This window comes from Anticarsia gemmatalis, chromosome 9, assembly GCF_050436995.1.
Source record: "Anticarsia gemmatalis isolate Benzon Research Colony breed Stoneville strain chromosome 9, ilAntGemm2 primary, whole genome shotgun sequence".
Lineage (NCBI taxonomy): Eukaryota > Metazoa > Arthropoda > Insecta > Lepidoptera > Erebidae > Anticarsia > Anticarsia gemmatalis.
In genome coordinates this window covers 10,346,651-10,365,819 of record NC_134753.1, presented here as the reverse complement: position 1 = coordinate 10,365,819, position 19,169 = coordinate 10,346,651, and the positions used below count along the sequence as shown (strand labels likewise).

Below are 19,169 nucleotides of genomic sequence, written 5' to 3'. Positions count from 1 at the left end.
CCTCGACCCTACGTTTTGTGTTGTTGGTCATAACCTGGGTTTTTGTACGGTTCTTACTCAGTCCAATCTGAAGGTTTGCCGTGCTCAGATCTTTGAGCATTGATTCGAGTTCCGATGCCGAAAAAGAGAAGAGGACTATGTCATCTACAAAACAATGGTTTGTTAACTGTTTACCACTTACAACTATGCTTTTGATTGCCATAACACCGCCAGGCTCCTGAAAATTTCTCTGAGGGTGCTGGTAAATAATTTGGGAGATAGCGGGTCTCCCTGTTTCACGCTTGGAATGATATTGTTGTCTATTGCTTTGATGAGTTTGATGTATGAAGGTTCGATTCTACATAGTATCTTTAAGTAGGACTTGGATGGAGTGATGATTCTATGGCGGAATGAGTAATGCTGTCAAAAGCTTAAAGCAAATACTCCTGCTGCACTCAGTCTACTCGTCACGTTACCCATTGGTTGATGATGATGATTGATGTTTAATTTTACTAAATAATGAAAGTTACGCACAAAATTGATCTCAATAATTTTACTTACTTAATAAAAAGTTAAGATTTTTTCATTTAGATTGTTTAATACAATGTTTTCCTGGTCTATTCAGTTATGGTTTTACTTAGTAATTATTATTAAACTTTTTGATACGGTTTTTTTACCAAAAAAGTACAATTAACCATTTTTATTTGTAAAACTGTGTTTAATTTTTGACATATTTCTCATAATATTGGTTCAAATTTTGAATGCAAAAGGGACTTATATGCTTTTTTCTCTTAATAGGTAACAGCTATTACAAAGTTTATTTTGTAGAAAGATAGAGCTAAAAAATACGCATCTAATGATGTATTAACATCTTATATTTAATAAATAAATATATGAAATGTTATAAAAAAACAGTTTCAAAAATTTGTTTTGGCTCTCCTGTAAAATTTATAGATTTCGATTTGTGGCCCTTTTGTATTCAAGGAGCGATATAGGCAATCATCTGTTGATTGTTATGAAATATCTAGATCAATCCACGGTGAATTATTTTGACCGTTTTTCCTACAAACTGCAAAAAAGATAGAGAGAATAAAGTTTAGAAGGTACATTCTCCGAGAGACAGATACAATAGCCACAAATAAAACAAAATAGTAAAATACTGTAAGCAAATTTAAATTACAAACGCGACACTCTATACTAAAATATGCGCATTTTGGGAAATGCAAAATAATCACATTGTGTGGTGAATTTCCACGTATTCGAGGAGAATGCGCGCTCACTATTTATTTGTTATTTGTTTTACTACATGTGACGGGGTAAAGGGGAACTGGGAAAATACCCAATGAACTTTTTTAGAACAATATTTTTTTATGAATACTATACTTTTGTGCAGATTGGATTTGTAGTTGTAGGACGTGGTTATGGTAGAGATCAGTACATTTTAGGTTCAATTTTAGAGTAGTCTATTCAATACTTTAAAGTCGGTCTGTATGGCCTTCTACTTTTTAAAGCTATAAGTGGATAAAACTCGTTTGATATTAAGGCAGTAAAACTGGATATCGATGACTAGAATATTGCTTTAATAAATAATTCTTAAAGAGAAAAACAATGTTGATAATATTAATGATTTTAAATACACTGCCATTTATACTCGTAACGTAAAATAAATGATAACGGAATAATTTTTTATAAATGTATCAGTTTTAATATTACATTAAAATCTAACTTGCACTACTACTAAAACCTAAGCTAAGTTGGTTTATTTCAGCTCGCATAGCTAAAATAATTAATCGGACTTATGTTCAAACCTCAAAGTATTTACTGCATTAGTAAACTAAGCACTACAAACTATGAAATTTAAACTAAGTTAATATAATTTGGTTTTCATAGCATCTAGTTAACATTATTTTCGTTTTGTTCGCTTTTAGTCTAAAACAAAACGCTTTATTACTGAGTTACTGACTGATGGACAACGCACAGCCGAAACTACTGAGTGTAGAAAGTTGTAACTTGATATGAAAATTCCATAGGAAGTGTAGAGCACTAAGAGAGAATTTAAAAAAATCCACTCCGAAGGGGATAAAATTCTGAAATTCCACACGGGCAAAGCTTCGAAAAGCTAGTTGAATATAAAAATAAATGATACAATAGGTATTGTAAATATTATTTAAGTAAAATAAAAATCAATATGTGAACTAACAAAAAAAACCAGAAGTTGCATAAAAACTTTTTACTATAAGTTTAAGTTCATGATTATAATAAAATCTTTAAATGTTGAATATAAAATTATGCCATCAAAAACATTCTGTAAAAACCTCAAGTCTCGCCGTAAAAAGTTGTGAGATCTATATAATACCAAGTCGATTAATCTATTTAGTCTCTACTTAAAGGACCTTCTGTCTTAAGTTATTACGTATGTTATTATCATGCCAATTTAAAAAAATACCTCTAAAACAAATAGACCGACCTGGCCATCGCATGATTTGATTATTAGTATGTATCACACTACACAGCACGACGAGAAGTTAATGCTCCTGAAATGTTAATGGCGAATTTGTGTTTTCTTGCGATGACCAAGTCGATCTATTTGTTTTAAAGGTATTTTTTTTAAATTGGCATTATAATAACATACGTAATAACTTAAGACAGAAGATCCTTTAAGTAGAGACTAAATAGATTAATCGACTTGGTATTATATAGATCTCACAACTTTTTACGGCGAGACTTGAGGTTTTTACAGAATGTTTTTGATGGCATCTCACTTCTTTTTGTAGAGCGAATAGAGCAAACATAAGTCCAATTTGTATGGAAAGCCGTATTTTTTTCATAATTTAACATATTTTCCTATGGGAATGTTGTTCAGTTTCATGGGCTAAACACCCTTACCCACCCTATACCCCCTCCCGTTATGTCTCATATAGTAGATACATATTTACACCTATTTATTTTATTTTCTACAGAAATAATAATTTAATTCATTAACTGCAAATGTAACCTTGTAATCTTATACATTTATATGGGATTACAAAGTTATTGTTGCAGTTAGTGTATTTAGAAAACTTGACCGAAATTAGAAAATATTGAATTTTTCCCATGATTAAGACACTAAACCCTATTTGTATTCTAAATTTTAAGCTTCTAAGTCTGCTAGAAGTACCTTAGACTTTTGATGATCGGTGAGTCAGTGAGTCAGTGAATCAGTGAGTGACAAAATTCAAAATTTTAACAAGTTGTCATTCTTAAACTACTGGTTCAAATTGACTGAAATTTTAAATATACCGTGTTTATACAATGACTGATTAGTTGCTGAAAATCCAAGCTTCTTGTTTTATCCACTTCGAAATTATAGGGGTGTCAAAAATGGCCCGAATTGCTTCGAGAAAAGGATGTTACGGCCGTGCCGCTTTTTTTTTGCTCGACTTGCGGGGGCACTTCCGTGCCCCCAGATTATTTTCTCCACACTCAGTCTTTACAAAACCAACATTGTACCAAGTCAATTTCAAACACACGGCAAAAAGATTAAATCAAACATAAAAGTACGATGTTCAGAATCAGAATTGAACGAATTCTGCATAATTTTAGCATTCGTTACATTTTATGGAAGTGAAATAAGAAAATTTTACGTGGAGAGGATCGTAAAATTTTTAAAATTCTGTCTATGTGGTCGCTTTTGTGGCAGTTGGTAGCCATCTTGGAACGAATAAAAACTGGTTGAACCTTCTCACCTATGGTTAAACTCATTTGTAGAATTATTGTGAGATGTTATCTGATTAGCTTTTGTCCTTAAAATGTTCAAGTATCTTCATACAAAAGAGGTAAAGTTAGTAACTATGTGTGTGTGTTTTTTTTCGTGATTCGCGAGGCGCCCATAGCCAGTTGCACTTACCGGTCGGTAAACGATCTGTAGGTTAAGCAACCCCTGGCGCGGTCATTCCATAGATGGGTGACCGCGTAGTGGTATTTGAACTGGGCGTCTCCGTGCTTCGAAGGGTACGTAAAAAGTCGGTCTCGGTTGTTATCTTCCACGATAACAGTCGTTAGACCACGTCAAAGGCCTTCGGGCGGATTGAACAACTTTGACACTAGGTTGACCACTAACCATGCGATAAAAAGAAAAGGTGATTTTTAGAGTAGTATGTGGTATGTATATTAAAAGAAATTTTCATTTGTCCTAAAATATAAAATATAGGTTCTACGAATTTTATGAGGTAGTACAAAAGTCGGGGGAAATATTTATTTTATCGTTGTATCATAACTGATAAAATAGAAAAGTGTATTTTTTGTGTTAAAAAGCTTGACACTTCGAAGTGAAGGTCAATTGACAGTATCACGTTATTATAACGATTACGTAACTTGTGAAATTGTTGAATAAAAAATACTTACACAAATTAACTTGTGGTCAAGAAAAACACTATTAATCTTATACCCAAGTAATGTATAAAATAAATTACATTAATATAAATGAAACATTTAGTTCAATTTAATAAACCTCTAAGCCTTAGTCAAAACTAATTGGACATGATATCTAACAAGATCTGAGTATCTCCATCTTTTCATTAAATAAAACCAAGTACTGAGAAAATGTTCAGACTTCCTTTGAAACATTAATAGGACGTGGTAACATTTGCGTTTTTAGTTAAACTCATACTTATAAATTTTTTTTGAAAACTCGAAATAAATGTGTTAATATTTTACTGACCTAAAACTGTTGAACCGATTTTAGTGAAATTTGGCTAAAGATAGTTGTAGTAACTGTTTGTCAGTGTTTGTTGTCGCAATGATTTTAGTATCGTAAAATATCCGGTATAAACCATTATGTTACTGTTAAAAACTGTATCAATAATATTTTCTAGATATCGTTTTTCAACAATTTGGTACAGTGATTTTAAAGATGAGAATAAAGTTACTTACAAATAATGTTACTTGCATATGCACATATCTAAATATTAAGTCAACCTAACAGGCGATTTCCTATTACTACACAACACGCTAGCAACAATCAATTATGTATCGAGAAAATGAAATGCAGTGTGGAAAACTGATCAGCGCCTCTAGGATATTCCGCAAGAACTAGTTTTTCAAGTAGTTTTATAAGTCAAACTCTACATTCTCTATAAAACAAAGCACAAAAGATCGTGCTACTACGTTTAACATAGCTAATTTACTAACGTAACATAGTATGCCAGTTTTATTTACTATCTATGCCAAGCATTTATTAAAAAGTAACCAAATTTCAAATTCAAAACAAAAGACTCAATTATTCAGCACAGATAACATATTATACTGCAGTAGCTTCTTTTTAATCTGTGCACTGCAAGTTCCTATTCCGAGGAGACGCGGGCAAAAGCATGAATATACTTAGCATACGTTATCTTTGTTTGCCGACGTATTCAACAAGTAAAATAACTGTGTTAATGTACGTTTTTTTCCTACATACTCGGCAGAATAATGTTTGCTGATGTGGGAATCGGTGAAAGTATGTAAGTATGTACCTACTTCCGCGTTTGCGAAGTTTTGTAAGTATGAAGTACTGTAAAAGTTCATTGAAATATGTCTTTGTTATGGTTTTTTCTTTTCTTTGTGAAATCCCATGACAAATGTGTAAAATGAACCTTGTTTTATGCCTTTCGTTTGAGACAGTTTTCAATACAAATCTACCAGCATTATTTTCTGCAACACTATTAAAATTCTCATGACACTTTTTATCTTAATGTAAATTTTAAAAATGAAACCTTTTAAGTTACGAAGACTTTTATAAACACGCAAACAACTACCATAAAGTACAAACCAGACATTCGACTATAAATTAAAAATATTGATTTGAATAATCGTTACCTAACCAAACTTTAGTTTTAAAAAGCACACTAATGAATACAATATATTCTTCACGAACGAGCGAGTTAGACTCCCACATATTTGAAAGTAAAGGTTTCACGTGGGAAAGGTCCAAAATATCCTCAGGTGTAACACCTCAGGGTTGGAGACACAATACCAATAGTAAATACGATAAAAGCTTTGAGATATTTTTTATTAAAGACCCTTGGGTTTAGGCTTTTTTATAACCTTTGACATTCTGGACACTTCGCTTATACAGGTTTTGAATCAATTCTATTGTATTTTGTGTCATATAATAGACTTTCATTAGAGGATTTTTGTAACGAATGATTTTAAATATCTAAGTGGAGTTTATTTTTTACTTCGTAATTTTTAAGTACCTAACGCGTTATTAGGCAACAAAAGTAAAATTATATTACGTTTTACATCCATATAAAATTTTCACCATGTTATCATGAGGCCTGCCACCTTGAAAGCCAGAGACAGAAGATCGCCACTACTAGAGGAATGCAATTGTATTGTTCTGCTCCTTCTGAATTATTACACATACCATTTACTCTTAGTATTAGTAGCGTTTTACAGCAGTTTTCTACACAAGACATCCGAAAAATTAAAAAAAATCGTAAAAGAATCATGGTTACATAACTTGAAACGCAAAATTCAAGAATACGCATAAAAATTACATTTAAAAACCTTGAAAGGGGCGAACAATTTAACACCAAAGTATTATTAGCAGGGTTGATATAGGTATTCAACCGGAAACGATAGGGGTGAAACTCATCATTAGGGAAGTGCCCCAAATACATAAAATATAAGTTCCATTCCGGTTTCAACCCCAAAAAAAAATCAGCGCCTTTTTTCCCGGCTCTAATCGAACAAAAAAGCAACGATAGGCTAATGGGCAGGTTTTGGACAGACCTGTCAGAGGTCATGGCTTCAAATGTCATGATTTCCGAAATAATGCAATGTTTTTTTTTGTTGACCTTACCAAACTTTGAAGAAAAAATATGTGCTTTTCGCGACATGAAAAAGTAATAAGTAGGAATTAAAAAACAAATATTGTTTTTAATTCAGATTCAAACGTTATTTTTAAAAAGAGAAAAAATAAAATGATCATTTTGGCAACCGTATTGCGCCTATTCCCAATAGGGGTAGGCCGACACTAAAGAAATCCACTTGCTACGATACCTAATAAATGCCCATCATCAACAAACCAGAATTTCAATCGAAAATAATATGACATATAAAGCTGCCAAAACCCTTACAAAAATAATATTACTTGAAAAATATTTCAAAAATAAATCTACATTTGAAGCCGTCGAAAAATGAAACTAACTGGATTTCAACCAAATATTTAATGCAACGGAATTTGAGTAGAGAACTGTGTCCGAATGACAACTCAAATACTCCCACTACATTAATACATAGTAATAGAATGTATCGATATTAATCGGCAAACCGATTTAGATCGACTAGGACTAATACGGTATTATTCATAATCGGCATAGAACGTTATTACAAAGTAAGCCGAAAGTGCATTTAATGGCGAATATTAATTTACTAAAAACCAGTCACTCGTAAGATTATTATTCAGTATCCAGTTTGCGATCAGTACCTCGATTCTCTACCACTATCGACTACCGACAACCGGCTAGCTATCGAAATATTGACATTTAGAATGTTCTGCCAAAATGTTTCCTACGACACCCGTCAGATCGTCTGATCAGATTTTCATACAAAATTTCTCGATGACAGCTCCGTTGTCGATAATCGATAGTAGTAGAGAATCAAGGTATAGATATCAAATTTATGATCGAATAAGACGTAAAAATTTTGAATGTTGTATCATTTTCTCATAATCTTATCATATTATCTATAAAAATTAAATACTTTCTTCAGAATTACTAAACTACGTCTCACTACATTCAAGATAATCGATAAAAAAACATCAAAATATCGTATTAATATCGATATCAAAACAAAAAGACACATCACTAGCTCTAATCCAATACACACAGCGCTACGCTTTCAAACGTAAACATTTTAAATAACTAATCAGTTTTCAACTGCAATGGAAAACATTGAGGAACTCGTGAGTTTACAAATGGTATTTATTTAATCATGGCTGTCCCACTGTTGGGCGTGGGTTCGCTGGGGGTTTCGCGGTTAAGCTAATCAATTTACCAGACTCAAACCTAAAAATGTGATAAAATCACATATGTGCGAGGTGTCTGTTATGGTTTTTTTGGTAGCGCAGTGTAGGGTACACTGCGCTACCAAAAAAAATGTACGTACAGAAGATTGGGTGGTACAAAATATTTTTTTTAATAACTTTATGGAAAGAGTTTATGAAATTCTCTTATTAATATACATATATTTGTGACTCTGCAAAAAAATATTTATAAATATCTTTTTATTGTCAAAAATAGGTACATACCAACACGTGGTTTGTCACAAAATTCGCGTAGATTCCCAAAACCTATATTTAATTTTGATTGAACACACTACGTGGCTTCCTCAATTACTTTGAGCGTTATTTGATTCTGAGGGCAGTCGTGACACCCATATTTAATGAGGAACTAATACCGGTACCCTTTGACTTGCGGAGTAAAAGCTCGGCTTCATAAGTGGAGGGTATTGTTTTCTAACGACAAAGATAATTAAAAGCCGTGTATTGTGCATACTAATTGCTTGTGTGATAATTGGTTATTAAGTGATTAGACTGTTTAAATTTTGTAGTAATAATTTTGAAGACCAATGTTAGAAAAATGTATTTTGTGGAATGGTTGTTTTTAAAATAAAGTGCCAAATTTTTCGGAACTCGGGAACACATATAAAAACCAACTATGCCTAAATTAGATTAAAAAAAGAAAATTGCTCAAAATTTCACTAAAATTTCACTAAAGTACGATATGACAACGTGTATAGAGTCAATGAGGCAAGGGAAACTCGTAAGGATCATATCACGTGGCGTTCTTTGGTAACCGTCTACTGAAAAATGATTTATACAGTACACCAAAATTTACAAAATTTAAACACACGCAACCATCAAACTCTATGTCCTCTGAAGCTTCTATTCCCCAAACTCAAAGTCAGCTTTAAGTAATACATGCACTGAATCTGGCTAACCTCTGAAACCTATTTAGTGAGGGATAACGGCAACTTAAACTTAGACTGGCTTCAGGCTTTGGGAATTATTCAAGGCTCCAGATAGCCTGAAATGACTGACACTTGGTGTAAGATAGTGTAACGAGGTAATGAAGTGAATGGGAATTTCAAATGTTATAGTCATTTTTAGATGAAGACGTCTATAGTACAGTGGAAAAGCATATCACCGCGTTTTGACTTCTACACGATAAATAAATTACCTAAAATTCATGAGTTGCTTTTGAAAACCGGTTTTTGGCCGTAATTCACGTTAGTACTTTGTTAAAGTATTAAATTTGTGTCTCTTGTTCGTATGTTCGTAAAAGTCCCCGCAACATAAGAGCAATTATATTATGAATATTGGTACTGGAGTTCTGTATGTTTTTCGATGAGAGGTTATTATAAAATTAATATAAAAGTATTTTATTACAAATAAAAACTTACAACAACATTTTTTAGTCGTAATTTTGAGATGGTTCAAGTTATTATAAATAATGGATCAGTTTCAAAATTAGTCTAAAACTGTTGTGTTAATTTATTTAGCTTTCATAATCAATTATCGCGTGACTCACGATCACGATAGTTTATCGATATTTTAATTAGTTTTTGAGAAACGTTAGCTTTTAATAACTTTAATTAGTTTTCATGACTTTGCAGAACTTAGCATTAATTTATTTGTTATACTTAGATAAGCTCGAGGCTATAATTTGTACCTACTGTAACATTCAGAATCGCTGTAGACAAAATATTTAAAACAAAGTTATGAAACGATTTGAAACACTATTGTGACCATATAAGCATCTCAGCAACCTTTTTAGAGTGTAAATACAAAAAAAACGATAAAAAAATAGGTTTTCAAGAGAATCTGCAAACAACAATCAAACAAGCAAACAAAAGGCGAAATTAAAGTTCTATAGAACACCCAATTCAATTTACGGTCGTAAAATAATTAAACTTACATTTTCACTTCCAAACGTCCATCCTTTAAAACCTATTAGAACTGATTCGATTCAGCTTTTAATACATCGCAAGTAACAAAAAGGTTTTACACTACCGCTGCGCTTCAACGACCGTTAATAGCGCTATTGCCTTTATTGAATAGACCGCGTAGAGCTGCTACAGAAACGTAGCCGCCGTAGCTTCCGTAGAGGCTCGTAGAGCTTTCTTATTGATTAGTCAGTTGCAGTGTTTTGATGGTGCAAGCTTTGTTTTAAAATGTGTTAACGGATATTGGTCGCCCAATTTTCGATACACAACTATCAAGTTATTCGTGATAGTATGGTGAATATGTCATTGTGTTGGTACACTATGGACGATCTTTCAAAATATTCATACAAGCCAGTAATAAATTCAAACTATAGCTCATTGTAATTTTATATCACAGTTATTTCAAAAACATAAAAATTACAATACATCTAGCGATTAATCTTTTTTTTTCTTGTGATTACCAAACAAAAAATCCTATGTAACTTGATTTGACTCTGGAATCGGTTCCAAGATCTCATGAATTTTATGATCAAAAGTGAAATCAGGGTCTAACTTCCTACAAAGAAATAAAAACTTATAGATAATTATTTACACCGTTGTAGCCTGCACTGAAAGATTCCTAGTGGTTTCGATATTATCTAGGTTTAATATTGTTTTTTTAATAATTGGGCCCAATGTTTGGCAAGGCTTATATAAAACTTTCACATTGGCCCCTATCTAGATACCAAACAACGCATTATTTGCTCAGTAATTTTACTGAGTAAACATGCATTTAAAAATGAGTAACGAAAAAATTCTGTATACATTTGTTGGCTTACTAATTTAGTTTAACTTTTTATTACTATAAAGGTTTTTATTAAGATAAAGAGTTAATAATCGTGAAGTCTACCTATTAAGAAACTCCTGAGCCCTAATGTTCCCGCACTTTTTGTCTTGTCGTATGGTTAGTAGCAACCTAGTGTTAAAGTTGTTCAAGCCGCCCAATGGCCTTTGACGTGGCTTTAACGACTGTCATCTTTATTGACAAAAAACGGAACCGACATTTTACGTGCACTCCGAAGCACGGAGACACCCAGCTCAAATAACATTATGCGGTCACCCATCTATGAAATGACCGCGCCAAGGTTTGCTTAACTTTGACACTAGGTTCACCACTAACCATACGATAAGAAGAAGATATATTAAAACACAAACTATAGCCGTTTAACTATTCTGCATCACTTTTATAATAATTAAAAGTAACCCACATTAAACATGAGTGAACACAGTCAAATAAATCTCGGTCATTTTTATGAACGCGCTACTCGTAAAGCAAAAATCTCTTTGTGCTGCAAACGGGTGTAATTTTTAGATGCACTTTTATGCTTTTATGTGCTGCAATTTGAACATAAGCATTTCATAGGAGCGTTTGAGAACAATTTTAATAATAGTTCTGGATTTTAAAGTGGCTTGGGGTGTTGTTTTGTTTGGTTGAGTGATGTTTTTATAGTAACGATATTTTTATTATGTTTTAACTAATATATTATGTTGTTGGAAAACATTTCTTTTGGGTTGTAATAATTTATTATCTATATATTTTAAAATGACGTACGCACATAATTAAACAAAAAACGAGTTTGGCAAAAAAGTCTCAAATAAATCTACCTTTAGTGTTGTAATTGATTTTCAGTATATAATGTTGAGTGGAATTGGGTAGAATTTAACGTTCTTAGAAAATGCAAGTTCATGATTATATACAAATTCATATTAAAGATTATTATACTACCATTGGAAACCGTATACCTTATACCAGATCCCTATGCAAAAAACAACTGTCTGAACCCGAACAAAGTCGGGGTGAGTCGCTAGTAATAAAAAAAAAGCGTTTATTTTCAATAACACAATTCACACAGTAGGTTTACATTTTGAAATACCCTTGTAAGCAATGCATTTTGCTTGTGTTAGGATATTCCGCTCTTCCAGTGGGTTGCATTTTATTACAATCATTAAATTGTGCTAGTATCTGGCTATCATAATAACAATGTTAATTAACTCATTAATGCACTCAGCAAATATTTCGATACGTTTCGTAATAAAATCATCAATTTCAAAAATCTGTTCTCTCCATTGAAAACTGATTAAAATTGCCATCGCAATTCATTGGCTGGTTCAATAATTAAGGATTTAAATCCTTTCATTGCGGGATCATATTTCCATAACTACTTTTATTTAGTAATTAAAATATCGATTGCAATTACATCTCCTATTTATATAATTATGTAAGTGTGATTTAATTTGCTTCATGCAAATGAAATCACAATATTAAGTAAGATTTTTGTGGTGTGATGCGTTAAATTAAAATGTATATAAGTTTAAATCTGCTTTTAATAATTGCGATCAAATATTGGTTGTTGCATGTTATTTTGAGATATATTCAGATATATATAAAATAATGCCAATTAGTTGAATCCATAGTCTGATCCGTATGGCTTATATTTTTATGCATAGATTTAATGATTTCTAGTTATTAATACGCCAAATTCATTAGGTTTTGTTCCAATTAATAGTTAAAATTTAAGCTCTTTAGGTTTTTCTTGCAATAAAAATTATGATTGTATGTGTATAGATTTAAAGTCAAGCGTATTCTTTTCAAACTAACCTTTTACAAAATGGACAAAATTAAACAAACCCTACATTAAAATCTGCACTCGAATAAAATAGCTACGCTTATATTTGCAGCTTAAACAAACGAATAACTAATAATACTTGTTGCAACTACTAACTAACTCTTGCAACGTGCAAATCATAATCAGACAAGCTACAATACAATACATAATCATACACAATACATAATCAGCTATGTTAACAATATTCATTCGCAAACTGTCCCAATTAGTGGCGGTGTTCCATCACCATTACTACGATTACATTGTTGAAACGCGTGACACATCGATATTTCCGTACCAATGTATCAATTTCTTTCAAATAGGCCACTATAGAAAATAGGTCAGTTTCGCATCGCAAAGAATTGTCAGTACGCAAGATGGTCCACGCAATCGCGACACAAACTGAATCCACAAGTAACCACATCAACCATCCTCGAACCCTCATTTATCAAGCATTTTTTGAAGAAAGGACCCTTAGATTTCACTCAACAATAAAATAAAGGTAGGTACTAACAAGGATATACGTCAGAATTCCCGCTTCATTGATATAAATGGACGACGATGACCACATATCATCAGGTGGGCGGACGGTGGACACCTAATGTTCACTCCGACCTCCTAAAGGTCTGTTTACAACCACACATTGTTCCAGATCATTCTTTAGTAACTCCCGACAATTCGACCGCGATTATTTTTTATTTCTTAACTTTTTTTTTGCATTTTATTCACTTGTGTTTTGCCAAAATTATTATCGTAAATGTTTGAGTACAAAACTTCGCCGTTTTACATTTTAATAACACACCAAGCGACAACTTGTACAACAATAATAAACACAAAACCGAACGAAAATCAAATAATCGTAAAATTTGTTAGCAAAGTAACTTCCAAAGCTCCATAACTGCACGAAACTCATAAAAGTTTAAGCGAACGATTTAATAAAAGTACAACAAAAGTAAGAATTATTGCACGGAATCACCATTTAGTGGAAGTTACAATAACGACCTGTTGAAAACGGAGCTGGTCGTAGTGTCTCTGTCTAACCCTGATGAGTACGTATGTGTGTCTCGTTTCGGCTTTCGCAGGGCAGAGTGCGAGGCGTCCGCACGAGCCGGCACGTCGGTAGTCACTGGTCGCGCGCTCGCGATCCATAAGCGTGGGGAGTTACGCCCCCACAGCGTACGGCACTTGAATAAGTAGGGCGGTAAATAGCTGCGGACACCTGGCCTACAATGACGCACGCACAGACATTACTGCGTCTTATCTTCGAGTATAAATCGAACCTTAAACGTCGGGACATTAAACGCTCCCGCGTATTCAATGCACTGATAACTTGGGGTGCTTCCGACAAGGTTATTTCGAAGGTGCTTTAAGATACGTTAAGGAAAATATGCTAAATATGTCTCGAGAATAATAGTCGGAAACTTTTAATGCAAAAAGCTTTTCACACACTTTTATGTGACTAAAACAAATAATTTTTATTTTAATGTCTAATTGTCTTTATATCTTGGTATCTAAAATTTATATTAATTTAATTGATTATGGGCAAAAATATTTTTTTCTGGAATATGAGACTAAAACCAAAACCACAATATTTAAATAACTATTCAATTAAAAATCTGTAATAAATGGAACGTGAAAATGGTTTAATCAAATACCTGTCTTCACGATTTTCTAATTAAAAAAGCCTGGCATCCATCTGTCGCTAAAGTTTCATGTAATTTGCGTCGAAACTTTTGAAAGAACTATCATTATTAATAGGAATTTAAAACTCCGAATTACAAAGACAATAGAATAAAGTTTCATTTGATTAGTTTGTAAACTTTCTTATTCCAGTTTTAGATTCAAACATTAAATTTAGTCCATCAAACATTAAAAAGTTTTCTAAATGACAATTATTAGGTACAAGTTAATATTGTCACTGGCTCACTGTTTATTACAAATTAAAATCGCACATTGCATCTATCAGCTGTCTGTTCGGGATAATCTCAACATCTACTGAACAAAATTTCAGGCTGATTTCACCAATAGGTAGAGCGATTGCCGTGAAAGGTTTTAGGTAACCCGGTGTAACCTGGGTAAAACTAAGGCGGGTCGCTAATATACATAGTATAGGGTTTGACAAATTCAACTCAATGAATAAAATTTTGATATTAGTTTGCTTCATTATATCCTTATTCAATAATATTATTGTCTACGTTCTCACTATGTTCAAGATCATCTTTATTTACCTGACCGCGCCAGTACTAGCTTAACCGCATCACACAAAACAACTATTCTGAATATAATAACTATTCACAAACAAATTAAAAGTACCAAAACATTTTTAAACCCATTGCATTATTATAATGGAGTATATTACGTGGAGATGGGCCGCCTTGTCTTCACAGTGATATTCGCGTCACCATATTTATTATTAACGCTCGCCTTTCACGCGATACACTCGACGCTTAAGCTAATGTTAAATTTATATCGCGGTTTTGTTAAAAACCATTTTGCACCCAGTTATTATACACATGGATATAAGAAAATAGTAGCTGCGTATGGCTGAAGAAGCTGCGTAATATTGAAGATAGATAGAGGCGCCCATAGCCCGTAGCGCCTATCCGTTACTGACGTTAGGTTTTTGAAACCTGTGAAGAATAAAAAAATGCGTTTTGAAAAACGTTTTTACAACCTAATTCAAATTCAAATTATTTATTGCTTACTAAGTTATATATGTATACAAAAGGATCTTATATTAGGGTAGTGACAAACTTAGTAGCCTTTTTCAGGCATTGTAATTTTTACAGGGTAGAGTAAGGTAAGTTATTTAAATTTTAACATTATGTCTAGTTTCTAGCTTCTATATAATATACACATTATTCTAAATTTATATTGCTTAAATATTATAATTGCAATTTTCATATTTTCTTATTCCTATTTCAAATTCAAATTATTTACTTAGTTATATATACAAAATGATCTTATATTAGGGTAGTGACAAACTTAGTAGCCTGTTTTAGGCATTGCAATTTTTACAAGGCATGGTAAGGTAAGTTATTTTATTATTATGTCTTAATTTTAGCTTTTATATAGCATACACATTATTCTAAATTTATTCTTAAGTATTATAAATGCAATTTTTATATTATCTTATATCTATATACTTATTAGAAGTTTGTGACTAGCTTAAAACTCTAGGTTTACATTTATGTTGCCTGCAATATTATATACTGCATTATACTACAGTAGGTAACTAACTATACATTTTTTCTTATGACTATTATATTTTTGTATCAATACTATAGTTATATCTTATACATATGTTTAATTTTCAGGTACAAGGCATCAATTTCTATATTATATTTATACTTTATTATATGAGGATCTTTTTCTTTAATTTTCTCTATTTTTCTTCCTCAAAATATTCCTCTATACTGTACGGAGTGGTGTTGGAGGTAATTGAAACGACGAAATCTCCAGTAATACTGCACTATATTTTGTATTACATCTCATAATATAAGAGTACATGTTTACAGTAAATAGAGTATCTTATCATAGATTAAGTAACATAGATTATAAGATCAGACACACCTTACATCACCGCACTAAATGAAAAAAAAAAAATGTATACAGTTAAGTACATTTTTTTTTTAATACATTTAAATTGATTAAATACATTTTGAAACGATTCAAAGTGTAATCGTTTAGACAATCTATAAGTACTGAAAATAAGAAATCTAATTCACAATATGGAAAATATGGATAATATCTTTAATTAGATTTATAATAAGGTTTTGTTCTATTTTTATGTATGACATCCTTTTTACCATTCTTATTAATTATTTCTACATTAGGTGGTATATCCCTTACGACTTTATATGGACCAGAATATATATGATCTAATTTGCTACTAGATGCTTCATTTCTCACAAGAATTAGGTCATTTTCCTTATAACTTATAGGGTTAACATTTTTATCATATCTTAATTTTCTATCTAATTTACTTTTTAATAGATTATTTCTTGCCTCCTTTAGTGAAAGTTGCAAACGGTATTTCAATTCACACGGATAACTTTCGAAATTGTATAATGGATCTAGATCTTTTGCTAAATTACTGGGCAAAGAGCATTTCTTACCAAATATTAATTCATATGGTGTAAAACCTGTCTCCGAATGTACTGTCGTGTTGTATGCAAAACTCCAGTAAGGAATCCACTTACTCCACAACTCAGGATGGTTGTCAGTTTGTATACGCAAGAATGCATTTAAATTTTTATGTGTTACCTCTAAAGCTCCTATGGACTGATGATGGTACGCCGTTGAATTGAGCTGTTTAATGTTAAGTAATTTACAAACCTCTCGAAACACTTCTGATAGAAATTCCTTACCTCTGTCTGTCGCTACCTCTTTAGGTACTCCGTATCTAAGAATAAAGTTATTTACAAAAGATTTTGCTACTTCTTCAGATTTTTTAGAAAACAAGGGATAAGCCTCTACATATTTCGTCAATTCACATTGTAGCGTTAATACATATGTATAATTATGGTTATCAGGTTCCAACGGACCTACAAGATCTAAAAATACCTTTTCAAATGCACTACCTGCAGTGCTAGTAATAACCATAGGTTCTTTCTTTGTTAATGAGTACTTTTGACGTTGACATTGATCACAACACTTTACAAACTTTTGTACATCAGCATCGATACCAGGCCAGTAATAATATTTCTTTATATTGTTTGACATTCGTCTCATACCAGTATGGCCACTACTAGGTAAGAGATGAAAGTCATTTAAAATCACTCGCCTATCGTCTTTGTTTTCGATTCTTTCGACATCACTCAAAATACATATACGTGGTCCTAGCCTGTCTTTTATACCTTTTATCTCTCCTAATAACTTTTTTATAAAAATATCATTATCTTTATTTTTTAATATATATATCTCTTCAAACTGTAATTCATTACAAAAAATATCTAACTCTCTCACAAATGCGTCTCGCGCCATTTGAGATTGAGAATTGATATATTTAATATAAATCGTTTTTTCACACTCAACATAACAAAATATCATATTCTCCTTAGTGATCTTTCCCTGTTTTCTTAATTTATCTAAACCATTTTTATTTATAAAACGCAACTCTACTGATTCTTTCGGTTTGATATAAGTACTCACAACTCTTGGTTGCGCAGGCCTCGAGTCAGTGGGAACTATATCTACCGTAGTATCAGTGTTATTTTGTTTTCTCGTTTGTGCTCTCGTTAATACATTTATTACACCTTCATGCATTTGTTTAAGATCTTCGATAGTGATTCTTGACAGTGCATCTGCAGCTGCATTGTCAACACCTTTGATATATTCTACTTCAAAATTATACTCTTCTAATGCTATTCTAAATTTCATCAACCTACTTGAAGGGTCTTTCATATTGAATAGGTAAACTAGAGGCTTGTGGTCTGTTAGTATTGTAAATGGTCGGCCATACAAATATGGTCGGAAATATTTTACGGCCCAAACAATAGCGAGAAGTTCTTTTTCGATAACTGGATAATTTCTTTCACCTTTATTTAAAGTTCTACTAGCATAAGCTATTGGTAGTCCGTTACTGTTTGATAAAATAGCACCTACCGCATTATTTGATGCATCTGTTTGAACTATAAACTTATTATTTTCAGAAAAATCCGGATATTGTAAGATGGTGGCTCCATTAAACATGCTTTTAATTTTTCAAAAGATTCTTGACATTCACGACTCCATTCGAAAGTAATACCTTTTCTAGTTAATTTATTTAAAGGATATGAAATTTCTGCAAACTTCGGTATGAATTTTCTGTAGTAATTTGCGAAAGCTACGTATCGTTTGACTTCATCAGTGGTTTTAGGAACAGGATAGTTCTTAATTGTTTTAATTTTTTCAGGATCAGGCTTAATTCCGTCACTTGAAATAACATGACCAAGATACAAAATTTCTTTTCTTAAAAAATCACATTTTGTAGGATTTAATTTAAGGTTAACAGAACGCAGTCTCTCAAATACATCCTGTAAATTTTTATTATGCAAAAATAATGAGCGTCCGAATACAATTAAATCATCAAGATATATTAAACATTTTTCATAATTTAAGCCCGACATTGCCATGGTAATCATTCTAGAGAATGAACTAGGACTAGTTTTCAATCCCATTGGCATTCGCGTCATTTGGTATTGTCCTGAATAAAAAGCAGTATACTTTCTACTGTTCTCATCTAAATTTACGTTATAATAGCCTTGATGTAAATCTAAATGCGTGAAATAAATGCTACCTGTTAAAGATTCTAAAATTTCAGATATATCTGGCAAAGGAAATTTATCATCTTCTATACAATTATTAAGTTTCCGATAATCGACTACCAATCTCCATTTTTTATCACTAGTCAAGTTTGTCTTTTTAGGCACTAATAATATAGGACTTGACCAATCGCTTTTGCTTGTTTCTACTATACCTTCATGTAACATTTTATTTATTTGACGTTTAATTTCATCTTTTTGAGAATAAGGCAATCTGTATTGTTTCGAAAAAACTGGTTTTGAATTAGGTTTTAAAGAAATAGTATGCGTG

At 32.1% G+C, this 19,169-nt stretch overlaps 1 protein-coding gene across 2 annotated transcripts in view; it reads right to left on the bottom strand.

Annotated features, from left to right (window-relative positions):
- Positions 1-13,712, bottom strand: part of LOC142975622 (uncharacterized) — a 93,064-nt gene extending 79,352 nt beyond the window's left edge. The window contains exon 1 of one of the 2 annotated variants that reach the window (XM_076118580.1): positions 13,108-13,712. The gene's annotated coding sequence lies outside the window, so the exon portion shown is untranslated. The remainder of the gene's footprint in view (positions 1-13,107) is intronic. The other variant, XM_076118581.1, reaches the window with a different exon arrangement.
- Positions 13,713-19,169: the final 5,457 nt, after the last annotated feature.